This window comes from Balaenoptera musculus, chromosome 4 (assembly GCF_009873245.2).
Source record: "Balaenoptera musculus isolate JJ_BM4_2016_0621 chromosome 4, mBalMus1.pri.v3, whole genome shotgun sequence".
In the NCBI taxonomy this organism is placed as follows: Eukaryota; Metazoa; Chordata; class Mammalia; order Artiodactyla; family Balaenopteridae; genus Balaenoptera; species Balaenoptera musculus.
In genome coordinates this window covers 116183628-116202993 of record NC_045788.1, presented here as the reverse complement: position 1 = coordinate 116202993, position 19366 = coordinate 116183628, and the positions used below count along the sequence as shown (strand labels likewise).

At 36.9% G+C, this 19366-nt stretch overlaps 1 protein-coding gene and 1 pseudogene across 2 annotated transcripts in view; both read left to right on the top strand.

The window, feature by feature from the left end:
* Positions 1 to 19366, top strand: part of NRIP1 (nuclear receptor interacting protein 1) — a 258524-nt gene that overhangs the window by 186924 nt on the left and 52234 nt on the right. Inside the window, exon 6 of one of the 2 annotated variants that reach the window (XR_005019643.1) lies at positions 12516 to 12601. The exons of the other annotated variant lie outside the window; for it this stretch is intronic. The gene's annotated coding sequence lies outside the window, so the exon portion shown is untranslated. The remainder of the gene's footprint in view (positions 1 to 12515; positions 12602 to 19366) is intronic. 2 annotated transcript variants of the gene reach the window in all.
* LOC118894053 lies at positions 7538 to 8194 on the top strand (annotated as a pseudogene).

The following is a 19366-nucleotide window of genomic DNA, read 5'->3' as shown; positions in this document are numbered from 1 at the left end:
AAGTGATGAGGTTTTTTTTCTATTATCAAAGACAAATACAGGTGTGTAAAATATGCAGAGCATTGAAAGTGAGGAAAGAAAATGAGAGAACCCTAAGTAATGAAAAGAAATTAAAGCTCTCCAGTAATGAAAAGGAAGGCCAAACTGAAAACATAAATCTCTAGATTCAGCAAGGATTTATACTGATGTGGAGTGAGTGGACCAAGGGCTTTCATGATGGGACTCATTTTGAAAAAAATGTCATTTCCACTGCCAAATAGAGTTCATGGTTTAGTGAAAATTTTGCCTTCAGTCTAATCACATGAGCCAAATTCTGGCCTCATATATTCTGATATGAGGAATGAACCAATTCCTGAGGTTATTTGTGAGATTCTAAGAATAATATCAAGGAGGGTGGTCCCAGCTAAAGTGAGATCTTGGTATATTTGCATTAGGTCTTATGTTACAGACTGGAAATTCTGTGTAACATGACATTAACGGAATAAAGACTATTTAATTCAAGACTGCTTTAGAATCTGTCCAAATGACCATGAAAGATATCAGCTCACTTATAATGCAGTCCTGATGGTCAGACCATAGCGTATGTGTTGGTTTTAGCAGAGACTTAGAATAACAAGGCAGGGGGGAATCTAGACAGGTCATTTTCAAGCAGGACCAAATCTAAATCAATTCAGAGAGGTATCATCAGTTTTGGGGTTTGGGCTGTAAAGAACAACTATCACTGATCGATTTTTTTTTTTTTTTTAAATTGACCATGTTAAAGTAAATCAAATTAGAACATCTCCTCTAATACTGGCTATATACTAGCAAAATTAGGGCAAAGAGTTGACACAGTTTATACCTGAGGGTATTGATGATTCACATGAATCCAGCTGTTTTATTGGGAGGATGGGGAATCTCTCTGGATGGTAAGCATAGCAGTAGCAGCTAATACAAATAACGCTCACATAGTGTAGGTCATCCTACCGTGGTCTGCTATATATTGGGTTCCATATATTACACAATAAAATTTGACTTCAGTCTTTTTCGAAAACTTTAGGGGTTGGGCTGTTTAATTCAGTCGCTAATAAATTGATTTCCAGTTGTTTTGGTTGGAATAAGTGAATATTCATAGAAATAGAGAAATAAAAATGGAAGCCAAAGAGTAGATGTAAAGACAGATGTGCAAAACTACACTCAGGAGGAATATATTTGAAGTTTAACAAGATTGTTATAAATCATGATGTCATCCCCTTGAGAGAGCCTCTCTGGGCGTTTCTGCCTGCAAGTCTTTCAATTATTGTTGTAGATTTATCCAGGCTTTGTTTGTTTATAGAAAATGGTACAAATTGATGTCAGAAGATGTCACTTGTTTCAAGTTCTAGCCAGTATTTCCATTTGCTCTAATCTGAATTCTCCCAAAGTGGTCCACTTCCAAAAGCAAATATAGAGCACAAAATAATAAATCATGATCTGAAATACAGTATACATTTGAAAAGCTTATTCTTTTATCTTATCAAATGAGTGGAACTTTTGCCAAGATAAATAAAATACGTTTTCTACATGATATTTGATGAGTATAATATTCTTTCTTAAGTTAAAATTAATTTAATTTCATTGTTATTAGAATAAAATATATAGAATGCAGAATAGAAAACAAAATAGAATTGGATCTCAATAAACTTCCAACATGCCTTTCTCTAATAGCTGCATATGAAAAGGGGAAAAAAATATATAAATGCTTGTTTTCCTGAAACACCATCTGCTATTTCTGTTTGAATTAAGCTCAGTGCTCTAAAGGTTATGGATACTGTACAGTAATTAGCACCACTGTGGGAAATGTTTTTACTTCTGTGTATTAGACTTCCCCAATTATACAAGTATAGAATTCCAAGATGATCTCTTTTATCAGAGGTGTGACTAAATTTCTTTCTTGTGCTATAATATCAGCAAAGTAATACTGCATTGTCAATGTTCTTGCTCTGAAATGCAAATAAAATAAGAGCTTTGTTTTACATATTTTACATCTAATTGTTGTTTTCTCTGTGTCACATATACAGACATTTTGAAGAGAGTGATCATTAAATTGTTATCAAATATCTGTAAATTCTATTGATTTCTATACCTTAGGGAAATGAATTGTCTTATACTAATTAATCAGAAAATTAGATTCCCTTCCCCAAAGGGAGGCCAAAAAATTTTAAGTACTTATAAATACTGTATAAATATCAATACATGTTTCATACATAATTCCCCCCCCCCACCCCATTCTTTGGGAGCAGTGGTCCAGAAATATTTAATTGCATGGCATGGGGTTATAGGTATTTTACATTGAGGTTATGTCTGTCCTTAAATTACAGTTAAAGTGACAAATTTAAGATTTATATTTCTCAAGCACTGCTCTTATAATATTTTAAAAAATTGTTTGAAACAAACCAAAAAAGAAAACTAAATTGTGTTTATACATAGGCCAAAGCTATTCAAATTAGGACTTTTACTCTGACTATAAATTCCAAGAGAGTAAAGAGTATTCAAAAATTCACAAAACTCTGTAGAGTCTAGCAGTGGTCTGTCCATGAGCTTCACCAGGGTCAGTGCTATGTCATTGGTGGCTCTGCTCAGTGTCAGGGATTGCCACCTGGTTAATTCAGCCGGTAGTGGCGATGATAACTAAGGTAGGTGTACACTTGGTATGTACTGAGTGCATTACATAAATTAACTCATTCAATTATAACAACAAATGTTGTACAGTAGGTACCATTATCTCCATTTCACAGATGGGGAAAGTGAGGTTACATACTCTGTGATGCTAGGGAAGTAAGTGGTGGATCTGAACCCAGACAACCTCACCTCAAGGTTAGTCTGTGCTTTTAACCCACCTAAGAAAGGCAGTCAGCAGCTGAGATTTGCCTTAGGACTGTCATAAAAGGCAAACTTCATAAAAAAGGGCCAGGACTCATTCTCTGCAATAATAATAGCAAAGCCTTCAATGGCACTCTCTCTACGCCGAGCACTTTATCTATATCAATTAATTTAATCTTCCTAACACCCCTAAGAATAAGGTTCTCTTTTTATTTTTACTTTATAGTGGTGGAAACTGAGACACAAAGAGATTAAATAGGTTGCCTACAACTGCATTATAGAGGCAGAGGAAGGCTTTGAACTCAGGTGGTCTGATTCTAGAGTCCATTTTCTTTGCTATGATGGGATACTGTATCATGTTTGGGAAATTTAAAACCTAAGAAAATTATGGGCAAAATTAAGTTTATGGTAGTCATGTTTAGGAGAAGGAGGAGGAAACATATAAAGTGCCATTTATTTATTTATTTATTTATTTATTTATTTATTTCCCTTCCATCTAATGTATTAAACAGTTTTGAAGCAACTGATACAATTATTTTTACAGTCAATCTTCCTTAAAATGAATGTGAGAAAAAATTAAGATCCAAAAACTTATTTCAAAAAATAATGAGGGCTTCCCTGGTGGCGCAGTGGTTAAGAATCCGCCTGCCAATGAAGGGGACATGGGTTCGAGCCCTGGTCCGGGAAGGTCCCACGTGCCGCGGAGCAACTGGGCCCGTGCGCCACAACTACTGAGCCTGCACTCTAGAGCCCGCGAGCCACAACTACTGAAGCCCGCACACCTAGAGCCCGTGCTCTGCAACAAGAGAAGCCACCGCAATGAGAAGCCCACGCACCGCAAATGAAGAGCAGACCCTGCTTGCCGCAACTAGAAAAAGTCCATGCGCAGCAACGAAGACCCAACACAGCCAAAAATAAATAAATAAATTTTTTAAAAAAATAATGAAACATAATGAGAATGTCCCTGTCTGTACAACACTTCATTAATTTAATGCTATCTTTAGATTCCCAGCTTCTTACTATACATTACATGATATACTATGCTATATACCATAGTCCAGAAATCGCAGGAATGCTAACACATGTACTCAGGAACTTCTGTTACACACTCTGAAGGCTCTGTCTATATATGAGAATTATTTAACAAAACGTGGTTTATAAAGTCCAAGTTACTAGAATGAAGGCTTTGCACAGGCAGCTCTTAACATGAAAATGAGATTCATTCCCTAAAAACCATTCCACACCATTTTGGATGCTGTCTGCACTTTCATGTCTTCTAGCCATCAGCTCCGCCCTGTGCAATTATCCTTTCCCCTAGACTGCTTCTACAGAGATATTTCCTCTATGTGTTAAAGTGCCTTTTAAAAATTCAAATTCCATAAAATGGAAGAAATATATCAAAAATATCAATGACAATAATACATTGGCACTCTACAATTTAATCTACATTTACCCTCTTGTTTTAATACTTGTTATAGGTTAAACTGTGTCCCCCACCAATTCATATGTTGAAGTCCTAACCTTGAATACCTCAGAATGTGACCTATTTGGAGATAGGGTCTTAATAGAGATAATCAAATTAAAATGAGCTTATTAGGGTGGGCCCTAATCCAGTATGACTGTTATAAGGAGAGGAAATTTGGACACAGGCACACACTGATGGAAGACAATATGAAGAGATACAGAGAGAAGACACACATTTCCAAGCCGAAGAGAGATTGTGGAACACAGCTTTCCCTCAAAGCCCTCAGAAGGAACCAACCTTGCTGATAATATTATCTCAGACTTGTAGTACCCAGAACTGTGAGATAATAAATTTCTGTTGTTTAAGCCACCCAGTTTGTGGTACATTGTTATAGCAGCCCTAGCAAACTAATACAGTACTCTTAGATTAAAATTAGCAAAAAAAAGTTTCAAACAGCTTAGCCTAAAAAATAGAATTTAAGGAAGGAGACTGGGATACCTCATAGATTCCAGGAAAGTCTGGACAACCAAGCCCCGGCCTACAGAGACTAGGGAGCGCCAGGAACTCAGGCAGCATCTCCCCGTCTCATTCTCTCTGTCCCACAGGCCACATCATCTCTTCTTCCTTTCTCTTTCTTGCAGACAGATCACTGTATCACACACACGACTGTACCAAAGGCTACAAAAGGTGCAGGTCCCATAAACTAACAAATACTTACTAATAAAGTTTAAATCTCAATTCCAAACCCATAGGAGACAGAATCTGATAGACCTGATGTAGGTCAGGCATCTATCCCTGTTTCAATCAGCTATGGCCAGGGAGGCAGGGCTACGTAAGGTAAACATAGCTTTGGGGAACAGGACCACATTGCGACCGTTATGGGCTTTAAGCACTTTTGTCTTCATGGGCCCCATCATCCCTAAACACAATTATTAAAAATTATGTTCTATGATTACATTGATTTAAAGATATAATTATGCATTAAAACATTTTCTTTGACATGAAATTAATTTTTCTCCTGATTTTAAAGAATTAAGACGTTTTCATGGGCCTCAAAAAGTATTCTGGTCCTAGGTACCGGGCCTGCTGTGCCTCATATAGCTTTTTTTTAGTGAAGTGGACTTTTTACACAAAGAGGGAGTATGTATGTATAGCTATACATTCCTATTTAGCTAGGCTTTTCAAAGTCTATTCTCATCATTTTTCCAATAAGACACTTGTAACTTGTGTTGTTGTTAATGATGATACAAGTAATATCAGTGCTGGAGGGGATATTTTTCCTCGTGTGTTCCTCCATCTAATGCCTTTCAGATTTATAACTGACAGTGGTTGACTTCCACCTCCTGATTCCCATATGGTCTCAAGGGTGTAGAATAACCTGGATGCTTGTGATAGAAAAGACTTGGGGTAAATTATTTAAGCTCTTGGACAGAGCTGAGTAAGTATTTTCAAATCCCTTCTCTAATACACAGGGTTATATTTTATCAGCTAAATCCATGATAACATCTCACTGAAGCATATGTCATTAGTCCATCTTTCATAAGTAAAATAAATCAAGAAGTCCACTTATTCACTAGAAATACATATATCTTGCCTCTTAGATGACATTTAATTATGGGTCAAGTTGTACAACTGTAGAGGTGTGTTTTCTGTGCTAGAGGTATAAAGGGGTTTCTAATGTTTATTCAACTTCTCTATTATATGCCAATTTTGAGTGCTTTTATCTGTGCTAGCAATAACGATAGAAATGAAGTAACAAAAGCAGGGTGACAAGTGTGCAATTATCTTCTGGATTTCAAATTTAACAGGTTGGACATATGATGAGATTGAGTATGAGCACTGCAGCTAAGTGACTATTTCACGAAGCTTTCAAGTGGGACCACTAGCAAATGCCTGACATGCCCAGTGAAGCACAACTTTGGGGAAAAAAAAGTCAGTTCTTATAGACTTGTGGGTTACAGAAGTAGCAGTAGTTTCACAGAAACTTGGGTGGCTGATTTTGAGAATCAAATCAAACTAAGACTCTGCAAAATGCCACGAGTCATTCAGTGGAGTCATTGCTTATGCTAGTAGGTATTGGTTATTCATTGCCATTTTAGGCTGTACACACAAATGTGTGTTGCATTCATCCTGGGAACTGCCATCTTTGAGAGCAAAGGATCACTCTCTATATCAATAAAATAAGTATGAAAAAGTGAAGCAGAACTATAGTGGCTTTGGGACTTAATCTGGAAATCTGATGGGTATGATCGTTAATTTCATGTGTCAACTTGACTAGACTATGTGGTGCCCAGATATTTGGTCAAATGTTATTTTGGATGTGTCTGTGAGGGTGTTTCTGGATGAGAATAAGATTTGAATTGGTAGAATGAGTAAAGCAGATTGCCCACCCTAATGTGGGTGGCCTTCATCCAACCAGCTGAAGGCCTGAATAGAATCAAAAGGCTAACCCTCTCTTAGTAGGAGGGAGTTCCTTCTGCCTGACTGCTTTTAGCTGGGACATCGGTCTTTTCTGGCCTTCCACCTGAACTAAAATATCATCTTTTCTTGGGTCTTGAGCCTTTCAGCTTTCAGAATGGAACTACACAATCTACACCATCAGTTCTTCTGGGTCTCCAGCTTGCCAGCTGCAGATCTTGGGACTTCTCAGCTTCTGTAACCACATGAGCCAATTCCTTATAATAAATCTCTTTATACATAGGTATATGTCTGTCTATCTATCTACCTACCTACCTACATCCTATTGGTTCTATTTCTCTGGAGAACTCTAATACAATGAGTCATATTAAGTAAAGCTCAGTCTAAGTTTCTTCCTTGTAACATATTTACTTTTAAAATTTACTTTTAATAATTTAGCCAAAGTGAAACTAGCACATTGTAGACTCTCAAATGGATTTATTATAAGGAAAAAAAATGAAACAGAAGTTACAACTTCTATGATCAGACATCTTTTCAGAACGGAAGACTTTGTTTCAATCTAATCATCTATTTTTACAATGGACTAGATTAGGGCTTTCAAAGTAGTGAGCAGTAGCACACTTCTTCATGGTGAATGAGGTACCATGAAAAGTTGAAACTTGAATGGCAGCTGAGGGCATGTGGGGAGAGCAGGGCAGGTGTGGGTCACCTGCCCTGAAGGTCTTCACCAGAAGCAGCACTCTCCTGTGTCCACCAGAAGTGGTTTTTGCCCAGACATTGAGGTGCTCTTGTGTGGTGCCCCAGGCCAGGGAGATGAACCCGCTAACCAAGGTGCAGCTGGTTAACAAGCTGAATGAATGGGAGGCCGGTACTATGGTGATAGCTGAGGCATCATGGCACTCCGAGTACAAGGACAGTGCCTGGATCTTCCTGGGAGGCCTTTCTTATGAACTGACTGAAGGAGATAGCCTCTGTGTATTCTCCCAGTACCAGGAGATTGTTAGCATTAGTCTCATGCAGGATAGGAAGACAGGGAAGTGTAAAGGATTCTGCCTTATCCGCTATGAGGACCAGAGGGGTACAAGTTTGACCATTGACAATTTTAATGGAATCAAGATCAAGGGAAGAACTATCCGAGTCAGCCACCTATCCGGCTACTGTGCCGTCCCCCTCAGGCCTCAGAGGATGTGGATGATGCCACCAGAAAGCTCTGGGAGAAGGGCTATGGGGCTCAGATCCCCTTGTCTAGTTCATCTGATAGCTTGGATGGTGAGGCACTCTTAGAATGGCACAAACGGGAAAAACAGAGAAGAAAGAAGATCATAGTGATATACAAGTTAAAGATGAAGAGGGACAAATAAGCCATCGTCCTTGCCAGCCAGAGGCCAGATTTTAAAAAAGGAGGATGCTCTAGGCTCCCACAAACATGCCAAGGTTAAGTTAGAGTCTACAGAGGGCACGAAGCCCTAACACCCAGCTACCCCGAGGCCGGGATGGCTGCTGCAGGGGACAGCTTCCTGCAGGGTATGGAGGGATGCGGAGAGGGGGCTGAGGAAGGAGAATCCAGGCTCTGAGTCCACCTGCCCTTGATCAGAGACCAGAGGAGGAAAGAGAAGATGAGCAGGGATTGGGACAGACGTGAAGCTCAGATAGATTTTAGCTGATATGAAGGCACAACCACACATATTCTCCAATCCCAGTGACCACGGGCTAGACCAAGACTGCAGCCTGCTTAGATCCTTAAAGTTTGAAATGAAATGTGATATTTAAAATGCTATGGGACTGGAATTAATTTATTAACTTTATATAATTTTATTATATAAAATTATTAATATATATTAATTTTATTAATTAAAAATTTATTAATTTTATATAATTTTTATTATTATTAAATTTATATAATTTATTAATTATATATTAATAAATTAATTTAATATAATTTCTTTAAAATTTGAGCATCATTTGTTTTGTTTTGTATTCCTACAACCATTCAAAACTTTATAACAGTTGAAATTACATTACCAGATTTGTATGGCTCCTTTGATAAACTCCTGAGATTTTTTTTTTCAGTGAATTCTTTCTTTCGTCCTTTCTTTCTTTCTTACCTGCCTTGGGTCTTAGTTGCGGCACCCACATGCGGGATCTTTTGTTGAGGCGTGTGGGCTCTTTGTTGTGGTACGCGGGCTTCTCTCTAGTTGTGGCGTGCCGGTTTTCTCTCTCTAGTTGTGGCGCGCGGGCTCCAGGGCGTGTGGGCTCTGTAGCTTGCGGCATGCGGGCTCTCTCATTGAGGTGCTGGAGCTCAGTAGTTGTGGCGCCCAGGCTTAGTTGCCCCGCAGCATGTGGGATCTTAGTTCCCCAACCGGAGATTGAACCCTAGTCCCCTGCATTGGAAGGTGGATTCTTTATCACTGAACCACCAGGGACATCCTGATAAACTCCTGAGATTTTGATGCCTAAGATTTAAGAGCAGTTCTCTGTAGTGGCCCACCATGTAGTAACTCCCCTCCCATAGTATTTGGCTTAAATATTACCATTTTCTATGTAGCAGGATGTGCAAAAGTTAGAAGCTCTAGATGATCTCTATAGTTTTTATAGTTCTAAGCTCTTTAGGCTACCATGGAAGAATTTCAGCCAGCAGAGAGGGAACTGATTAATATCATGTGATTTTTCTAATAAGCAGTAAAACATATTTAAAATATTTAGGTTCCTGCTCCTATATGATTTTATATATCAGTAGTCATGGAAATTGGTTTTTTTTTTTCACTGTAACTTCAGCTAATGATAAAGGACAAAGAACATTCTTACAGAAAGTAGTATCAGTTAAGATACATGACTAATCATGGTTGATTAAAAAGAGATTATCTCTGATCGCATATTCTTGCTATTCTTCTCTACTTATATATATATATTCTAAGAAAGCATGATATTTTATTATTTCTCACAAGAAGTTGTTTATCTGCTAGGGAGCTTGGGATATGTAAAGTGATCTAGCATATTTGGAAATGCAAAGAGTTTCTGATTTTGTTAGTATTTGATGTTTGATTGATGAGCATTTCATTCCCATTTGCAATTCCATATTCTGCATATGGACAGAACTGCATACATGAACTAGCAAAGTTACTACTTAGGACAGAAGCCTTAAGCAAACCTTTCAGAAATTGCCTGTTCATTTCAAATAAGTCCCCAAGATTCTAATATCTTGAATGACTTTGAATATTGTGACTTTGGACCAATAATTTTGTATACAGGAACTCTATTTGGCCTAAAAGTTTTCTCAAAAAATCTCTACTTATATCACACTAGTACGTACAGAAGTTACCAGTACTATAAGCAATGAGAATATTGCTAATCAGCATTTATGCATCAATGGAAATTTCTATAGTAGGCATTTACTATGGATTTTAAAGATCTTTATTACTGTAATATTTTCATAAAATAACTAAAAATAGGAATACTTTTAATTCAGTTATCAGAAATTAGCTGTTCTATTTCCCACATTTACTTCTAGTCTTTGCCTACATGTATGCATATTTTACATAGCTGTATGTCCTTTATTTACTCCTTTCATTCACTCATTCATTCATTCAATAAATATTTCTTAGGCTTCTACTAAATACCAGAGGTTATAACATAGTTGGGGATAAAAAAATGAATATGACACAATGCCTGACCAGAGGAGGTCAAGATATAGTGGAAGAGATGCACATGTAAACAGTTAAATTAGAAGTTATGTGAAGAGTACTCTGGAATAGTAAAAGGAGACACAGGTGAGCGAGTGAGGCAAATAAGGTAAGAAAAGACATTGCAGGCAGGGATTCCAATGGGTGCAGAAATGAAGGGAGATGCAAGTGGTTCAGTATAAGTGGGAGCACATAGCAATGTGAAATAGGGCCATTGAGAAAAGGAGATATGCAAGAAAGTCCTTGCATGTTATACAAGCTATGTGAGCTTAATTTGAAGGCATCAATGATTTTAAAGAGAAAGTGACATGGTGAGAAATTGGGAAGGTGGAGGATGAAATAGACTGGGGAGAAACTGGGACCGGAGAGATGAGCAGGGAGGCAATTGCAGTAGTTTAGGGAAGAGATCATGAGGGACTGAACGAGGCAGCTTGGTGCAGGAGATAGAGAGGAACTCAGGATTACAACAGATATTTAAGAGATCATTTTAGGGGACAAGGAAGGCCCCCAAGTTTACGACTAGAGCATACAGGAAAAGGAGCAAAGTATATGTGGTAGGGAGGGAGTGGAGAAATGGAAGGTGATGGCAGAGAAGGTTGAGTTCCTTTTGCTCCTTGTTGAAGTCAATCAAAATAACAGGTTGATAGTGGCCCAGAATTTAACCATTAGGAGATTACTGGTGACCAGAGTGCGAGCAGTTCACAAGAAAGATGAGGGAGAACGTCAGGTAGCACTAAAGGTGAGCAAATATAAACAGCACCTTCAAATAGTCTTTTGCTTATTAAATATAAGAATACACAGCTTTCAATAATTTTAATAGCTATATAATATATCATATAGTGAATATAGAATAATTTAGCAAACATGTAGAAGTATTTTTCCCCTAAAACAGCAGTGCACCGAGCATGTGCTTACTTTGCTGCTGTTTTTTATGTTATTTCCATAGGACAGATTTTCAGGAATTGGATCACTGGGTTGAAGAATATGAGTGTTTTTGGCTTTTTGGTTTTTCCAAGCCATTGACACTTCACAGTAGAGCTGCCTCTGATTAGAAGAGCAAGCAGGTTAAATTTTTGATGCTTTGTATTTATATAGAGGAGTCCATCTATTGCCTAAAACATGTGACATTAAATACCAGGTGATTCTAAATGGAAAATAAGCCATAATTTAAATAACGATATCTGTTATCAAAGATGATTGTTTTATAGGAGCACATAATTTGGGGTGAATCCATTACATAAAACTCAATAACTTGTGCTGAAATAATTAAGTTGACAGGCCTAATGTTGATTTTACTGCCTTTTTCCCCCCAGTGTTTTGCTTTTCATTTGTATGAGAGGAAGAAGACACATGATATGAGTTTGGCTCATGTGTCTGAATATGGCTCCACAGGGAAGATTTGATACAGCTGTAGCTATTGCTTTTTAGAGACCTTTTATGTTGAGCAGCTGCCTTAGCAGCCTTCATCTTGTGACATCACATGAGCTATATCTCCGCAATAGGAAGAGAGCAAGATATGGCTGAGAATTTTTAACTAAAACTTATAATTGCAAAAGCAGAAACAGAGATGGATGTTCCTGAAGTTACATTTTTGTAATATGTAACAGAAACACAATTGTCTTATCCTAGTTTTAAAGCATTCCTTTAACTCCCAGGGGTTTCTGTTTTGTCTCATTCATGTAGTCAAACTCTTTCTTTGCCATAGACGATGGCATTTTGTTTTAATAATTTGAGCCCTTATTCAGAAGGCATCTCAAAGGGCTCACCTACAAAAATAGATTTCAGGGCCACACATTCTGAAAGACAATTCAGTGCTTCCTTTCCTCTCATGCCCCCATGTGCAAATGAAGAACCTCAATTCATTGGCTGTTAATGTAATACAAGGCATAAAAATTCATCTAGTTCATCTAATTGTGCTTCACCAGAGGGCTAGGATGGAATCACTCACAGCTTTATTTGTGAGATGTGACAAGAGTAGCTTTCAGCCTATCCAGATGGTTCCCAACCTATGATGGTTCAGCTGACGATTTTTTGACTTTACAATAATGTGAAAATGATAACGCGTTCAGTAGAAACTGTACTTCGAAGCTTGAATTTTGGTCTTTTCCCAGGCTAACGATATACAGTATGATACTCTCTCATGATGCTGGGCAGTGGTGATGACCTGCAGCTCCCGGTCAGCCACGTGATCACAAAGGTAAACAATCAATACACTTACAGCCATTCTGTGCCCATATGATCGCTCTTTATTTAACTTTCAATACAGTATTCAGTAACTTCCAGGAAATATTCAACACTTTATTATAAAATAGCCTCTGTGTTAGGTGATTTTGCCCAACTGTAGGCTAATGTAAGTGTTTTGAGCACATTTAAGGTGGTTAAGCCAAGCAGTGTTATTTGGTAGGTTATGTATATTAAATGCATTTTCGACTTAGGATATTTTCAACTTAACCATGGGTTTATTGGGATGTAACCATCTTAAGTCAAGATGATTTTAATACCTAAGTCAGCTGGAACATAGCTCATGGCAATATCAACGCTTTTCAAGCATTCTTAGTGCCTTTGAGTTTAGAAATTCACAGGTTCTCTAAAAGCACCAGTAGCATACTAAATTGACACACGGCAATCCAAGCTATATTTACATAATTGCAGTGGATATGATTAATATCAATTACATTAATGTTTATTGTACCTCTTATGGCTGATTGACTCAATTTACTAGTTGCTTGGGCATGTCAAGAAATGATCCAAATTACCTTTTCATTTCAGTTAAGGAACTAGTCAAAGAAAATAAACTTTGATTTGTTGAGAGGCTGAAGTTCTCTCTTAAGTGACAGTCTCCTTGGCCTTCTAGACCAAACCCTAAATTGAGTTGCAATATATTTTTTGATACTTTGTCTCATTTGATTCTTTTACTTTTAAACTGAAGGCCAGTCTTGGACCATAAATACATACAAGATAAAAGTATATTGAGCTTAAGAGTTTGGTCTGCTCAATGGCTGAGTATTTCAGATTTTCTCCTATAAACATAAGCTTGAAAAGAATATCATATAATAGATGTAATAGTGGAAACCAATACAGGGGAAATCTGGACTGCAACTCTGAATGAATGTTGATAATACCCTCTAGTCCAACACAAAAGCTAAGCAATATTTTAGGGATGGGGATTTTCTTTGGTGGCTTGTTTACTCTAGTGAGATGGATTTGGAAGAGGGTAGGTAGGCCTAGAGAATCTTTCTCTGACAGGGTTTGCCTCTGGGGTCTGCTTGAAGCCAAGTTTGCTAGTAGGGAAAGCTTGAGTAACAGGATAAATTTCATATTTGAACTCTGAAATGTTTCATATGTTTAAATAAGCTTGAACATAGATTAGACTTGTACAGGGAGCTGAGTTGGTGGAATAAGAGTACAGAGCAGAAATAGATTCGGACGAGGTATTTTTATATTTTAAGAGGCTACTTCTCAGGATTAGTATTATATTTCATTTGATTTAATATGCAATAAGTAATATTAATAAGGGTATCATACTTTTGAACTTCTTAACTCAATACAGGTGACTCTTGAGCAACATGGGGGTTAAGGGCACTAACCTCCGTATCTGGTTTTACATCCATCGATTCAACCAACCTTAGGTTGTATAGTACTGCAGTATGTATTTGTTGAAAAAAACCCATGTATAAGTGGACTCATGCAGTTCAAACCTGTGTTGTTCAAGGGTCAACTGTATTTTCACAGGAATGGGCATCATTTTTGTCCTTACAAATTTTAGTAAGCAATGATTGGCAGACAGCATGGTAATTGTTGAAATAATGTGTGAGTGCCAATAACAAAGCCGTCTGTTAAAATGCTAGGAATTTATTGGGTAAAGGGTTACTGCATTTTTTTTTTTCCCACAGTGTTTTTCCCACATGCCTGGCATGTTACTTCAGCTTCTTGTTGGATTTCTGTCAAACAGGATTTTTTAGTACAGACCTACTTCACTTTACTGCACTTTATTACACACCAAAAATAATCGTGTTTTCTTATACAAACTGAAGGTTTGTGGCAACCCTGTGTTGAGCAAGTCTATTGGCACCATTTTTCCAATGGCATTTGCTCACTTCATGTCTCTGTGTCACAGTTTGGTTATTCTCACAATACTGCAAACTTTTTCATCATTATTATGTGTGTATCGTGATCTGTTTTCAGTGATCCTTGATGTTATTATTGTAATTATTTAGGAGCATCACCAGCCACTCCTATTTAAGATGAACTTAATTGATAAGAGTTGTGCGTATTCTGACTGCTTCACCAGCTGGCTGTTCCTTGTCTTTCTCCTTTTCCTCAGGCCTCCCTATTCCCTGAGACACAACAATATTGAAATTAGGCCAATGAATAACCCTACAATGGCTTCTAAGTGTTCAAGTGCAAGGAAGTGCTGCTGTCTCTCACTTTTAAATCCAAGGATAGAGATGATTACGCTTAGTGAGGAGGGCATGTCGAAAGCTGAGTTATGCTGCAAGCTTGGCCTCTTGTGCCAAACAGTTAGCCAAGTTGTGAATGCAAAGGAAAAGTCCTTGAAGGAAACTAAAAGTGCTACTCTAGTGAATATGCAAATGGTAAGAAAGCGAAGCAGCCTTATTGCTGATAAAGAGAAAGTTTTAGTGGTCTGGATAGAAGACCAAACCAGCCATAACATTCCCTTAAGCCAAAGCCTAATCAAGAGCAAGGCCCTAACTCTTTTCAACTTTGTGAAGGCTGAGAGAGGAGAGGAAGCTGCAGAAGAAAAGTTTGAAGCTAGCAGAGGTTGGTGCATGAAGTTTAAGGAAAGAAGTTGCCTCTATAACATAAAAGTGCAAGGTGAAACAGCAAGTGTTGATGGAGAAACTGCATCAGGTGTTCCAGAATATCTAGCTACACTAAACAACAGATTTTCAGTGTAGATGAAACAGGCTTCTATTGGAAGAAGATGTCACATCTAGGACTTTCCTAGCTAGAGAGAAGTCAATGCCTGACTTCAATGCTTCAAAGGACAGGCTGACTCTCTTGTTAGGGGCTAATGGAGCTTGAGACTTTGAGTTGAAGCCGGTGCTCATTTACCATTCTGAAACTCTTAAAGCCTTTAAGAATTATGCTAAATCTACTCTGCTTGTCCTCTATTAATGAGATAACAGGGTGTAGATGGCAGCACACTTGTTTACAACATGGTTTGCTAAGTATTTCAAGCCCACTGTTGAAACTTACTGCTCATAATAAAAAGATTCCTTTCAAAACATAACTGCTCATTGACAATGCATCTGATCCTCAAGAGTTCTCATGGACATGTACAATGAGATTAATGTTTTCATGCCTGCTCAAACAACATCCATTCTGCAGCCATGCACCAAGAAGTGATTTTGACTTTCAAGGCTTATTATTTAAGAAATACACTTTGTAAGGCTATAGCTGCCATAGGTAGTGATTTTTCTGATGAATCTGAGTGAAGTAAACTGAAAAACCTTTTGGAAAGGATTCACCATCCTACATGCCATTAAGTACATTTGTGATTCATTGGAAGAGGTCAAATATCACATAAACAGGAATTTGGAAGAAGTTAATTCCAACTCTCATAGATGACTTTGAGGGGTTAAAGACTTCAGTGGAGAAAGTAACTGCAGATGTGGTAGGAATAGCAAGAGAACTAGAATGAGAAGTGGAGTCTGAAGATGTGACTGAATTGCTACAATCTCATGATTAAACTTTAGTGGATGAGGAGTTGCTTCTTATGCATGAGCAAAAAAAAAAAAAAGTGGTTTCTTGAGATGGAATCTACTGCTGGTGAAGATGCTGTGAAGATAGTTGACATGACAACAAAGGATGTAGAATATTACATAAACTTAGTTGATAAAGCTGCAGGGCATAAGAGAGTTGACTCCAATTTTGAAAGAAGTTCTACTGTGGGTAAAATGCTATCAAACAGCATTGCACGCTACAGAGAAATCATTCGTGAAAGGAAGAGTCAATCGATGCAGCAAACTTCACTGTTGTGTTATTTTAAGAAATTGTCACAGCCATCCCAGCCTTCAACAACCATCACCCTGATCATTCGGCGGCATCAACATCAAGACAAGACCCTCCACTAGCAAAAAGATTAAGACTCTATGAAGGCTCAGATGATGGTTAGCATTTTTAATTAATAAAGTGTTTTTAATTAAGGTATGCACATTTTTATACATAATGCTATTGCACACTTAATAGACTATAGTATAGTGTAAACATGACTTTTATATGCACCAGGAAACCACAAAATTTGTGTGACTCACATTATTGTAATATTCACTTTATTGCAGTGGTCTGGATCCAAACCCACAATATCTCTGAAATATGCCTGTATTTGTGTTACCACTGATATAGGAAAAAGCAAATCATTTTTAACATTAAAATGTTATTGAGATTTCAAAGGTGGAGGACATTATCTTTTCCTATTTTTCTTTATGATAGAGTGTTTGTAAAGTAGTGTTCCCAGAATAATAAGCATTCTTTTGGGAAATCAGTGTAGTAAATAGCCAAGTAATTTCTCACAAAGAACAGACAAAGAAAGGTAGTGCCATCTGGGTTAAGCTATTAAATATATCGGTACAATAATAACTACCCATTATCTTGACCAACCAGAAATTACTCATTTTTATTCATACTGATCTAGCTATACACTTTCAGCATAAAGAAGGATTTTTTCTTTTTTCTATTGGTTGTGAATTAAGTCATCAATTTTTTTCTGATTTTTAATGGTTTGAAATAAAGAGTCAGATGCACGGCTTTTCAGTTTCTTTTACTACTTTATTTTATTACTTGGTTATTTAAGGTCAAAAGATTTCCATTTTCAAAATACATAATAGAAATAATAAAGCAGTAAAATTTGGACTTAGATAATATGGACATTTTTCTTAAAAGTGTCAACATGATTTACAAATTATTAAAAATGCAGTAAAATTTGAACTCCTGGAGCATAAACTTTACCTTAAACTGTCAGATACATGATTTTAAAGGTATTTTATTAATATATCACTGATGATTATTTTTCTTATCAAGAGTGAAGTGAAGTAAAATCTAGTTGCCCAAGAAATCATTAGAATTGGAAACACTAGATGTTCCTGTGTTAATTTGGTTTCATTTACCTGAAGTCTGTATTTCTTCTGTGATATCTAAGGTCAAGTCTACGTAACCAAGTAGCTGAAGGAAAGGTGAGGGTTTTCTAGTAGAATCAAATGCCAAACATCAGTTTTTACATAAGTATCTGGAGAATTGAATAAAGGTGGCTTCTTTTAAAGGCTGTCTGTAGGAGATAATTGCTTTTGTTCCCATTTAGCTACAGTGATCCTGGCCATAATGTTCTCTTCAAAGTAGGATTCTGAAATTCCTGCAAAATCTGAAACAATGGTTCTCATATAAGTTACTTAGCATCTTCACAGAAATCCTGTCATAATTTATTTGTAAAACAATATCTCTACATGTTTAAAATAGTTCTTCATAAGAAGAATGTTCCAGAAGGAAAAATAACTGTCCCTTGGAGAAAATGCTGTTAAATAATGTGTTATGGGAACAAAAAACATTCTCCTTGTGTTTGTGATTTTTCCAACGTAAATTTTGCTAGAGAAATCATCTCAAAATAGAATGGCGTCAGAAATAATCAGTGCAGAAGTGGTTCTGTTGAGGACTGTTAAGTGAAAAGGCACCAAATGAAGCACTCATCCATGTTTGCAAAACTGTCTTCATCCCCTGGAGGCTTGTAGCATTTGGCATTTCTAGAAAACCACAGCAAAAGTGGTGCTAGAGAATATTGTGCTTTTTGCCAAGTAATATTTCCTAAAGGCAATAGACACTCCAAAAATAATGGAAAATAAATAATGATGATAATATATTCTATCTATCATCACTATATTCTCTAATACTTAGTGTTAAATATATATAAACAGTAGCCAATTGTGATAACTACCTTATTAACACCTGTTGTTAAAGGTCTTTGAAAGTAAAGCTTGTAAGATTAGGGAAAAACAAGAATGTGTTCCTTAAAATGATATTTTGAAATATCCTGGACCAGTCCATCCCAGTGGGAGAGTACTTATATGGTAAGAGTATTTGGGTAAAGTGCTTGAAACATTAGGACACAGCAAAAATGGTTTTGAAATGCTTTCTTGTTCAAAATACATTTGTTTATTAGGACACTGCTAATTGACCATTTTATATCTCATACCTAGATATAAAACACTGTAATACTGGCTTCTGATTCCACGCTGGGCAATTTTTTAATCCATGTACCAGTCGTAAATGAGCTGATTAGTAGAGTGGATAACTTCTGAGATCTCCCCTTTCCTGTATTGACAATTCCCTTGTAAAACAAATGCGAGTCCTGCAGGCTAATAATGAAGAGTGGAATTCCCTTGTTCATTAGACATGCAGCAGTAAAATAGGTAATATAACTATAGAAATATATTTGCAATATGTTGTCTTTGTACAATATGCATACAGATACTGCCATCCCTCTTTAACCAAATTGGTAATGTATAATAGAATATGCGGTATTTTGTAGGTTCCTCTGACCTATAATTGGCACTCATTTCAGACAATAATTACCATATTAGAAATGGCTGTTTTTATCTTTTGCAATTATTTTAATTTTCAGACATCATCATAGTACTTTTAATATTTTGAAATTTCTTTTTTTTTAAACTTCAATTTTAAGTTGAAGACCATTATTTTCCCCTGGAGGACTCATCACGTTGGGGAATTTCAACTACTCTTCTAAAAAGAATGCTTCACTGGAATAGGTCTCATCTTATTAGGAATATCAGAAAACAAGCAGCTACTTATCTCTTTTGGCTTAAGCACAAAGAACCTCAATAAAAGAAATACAGACAAACTAATCTGGTGATGCTTTCAGGAAATGCACTAATGACAGAAAAGTTTATAGGTCGTCATTGTTGTCATCATGATCAACATTATCATGTGT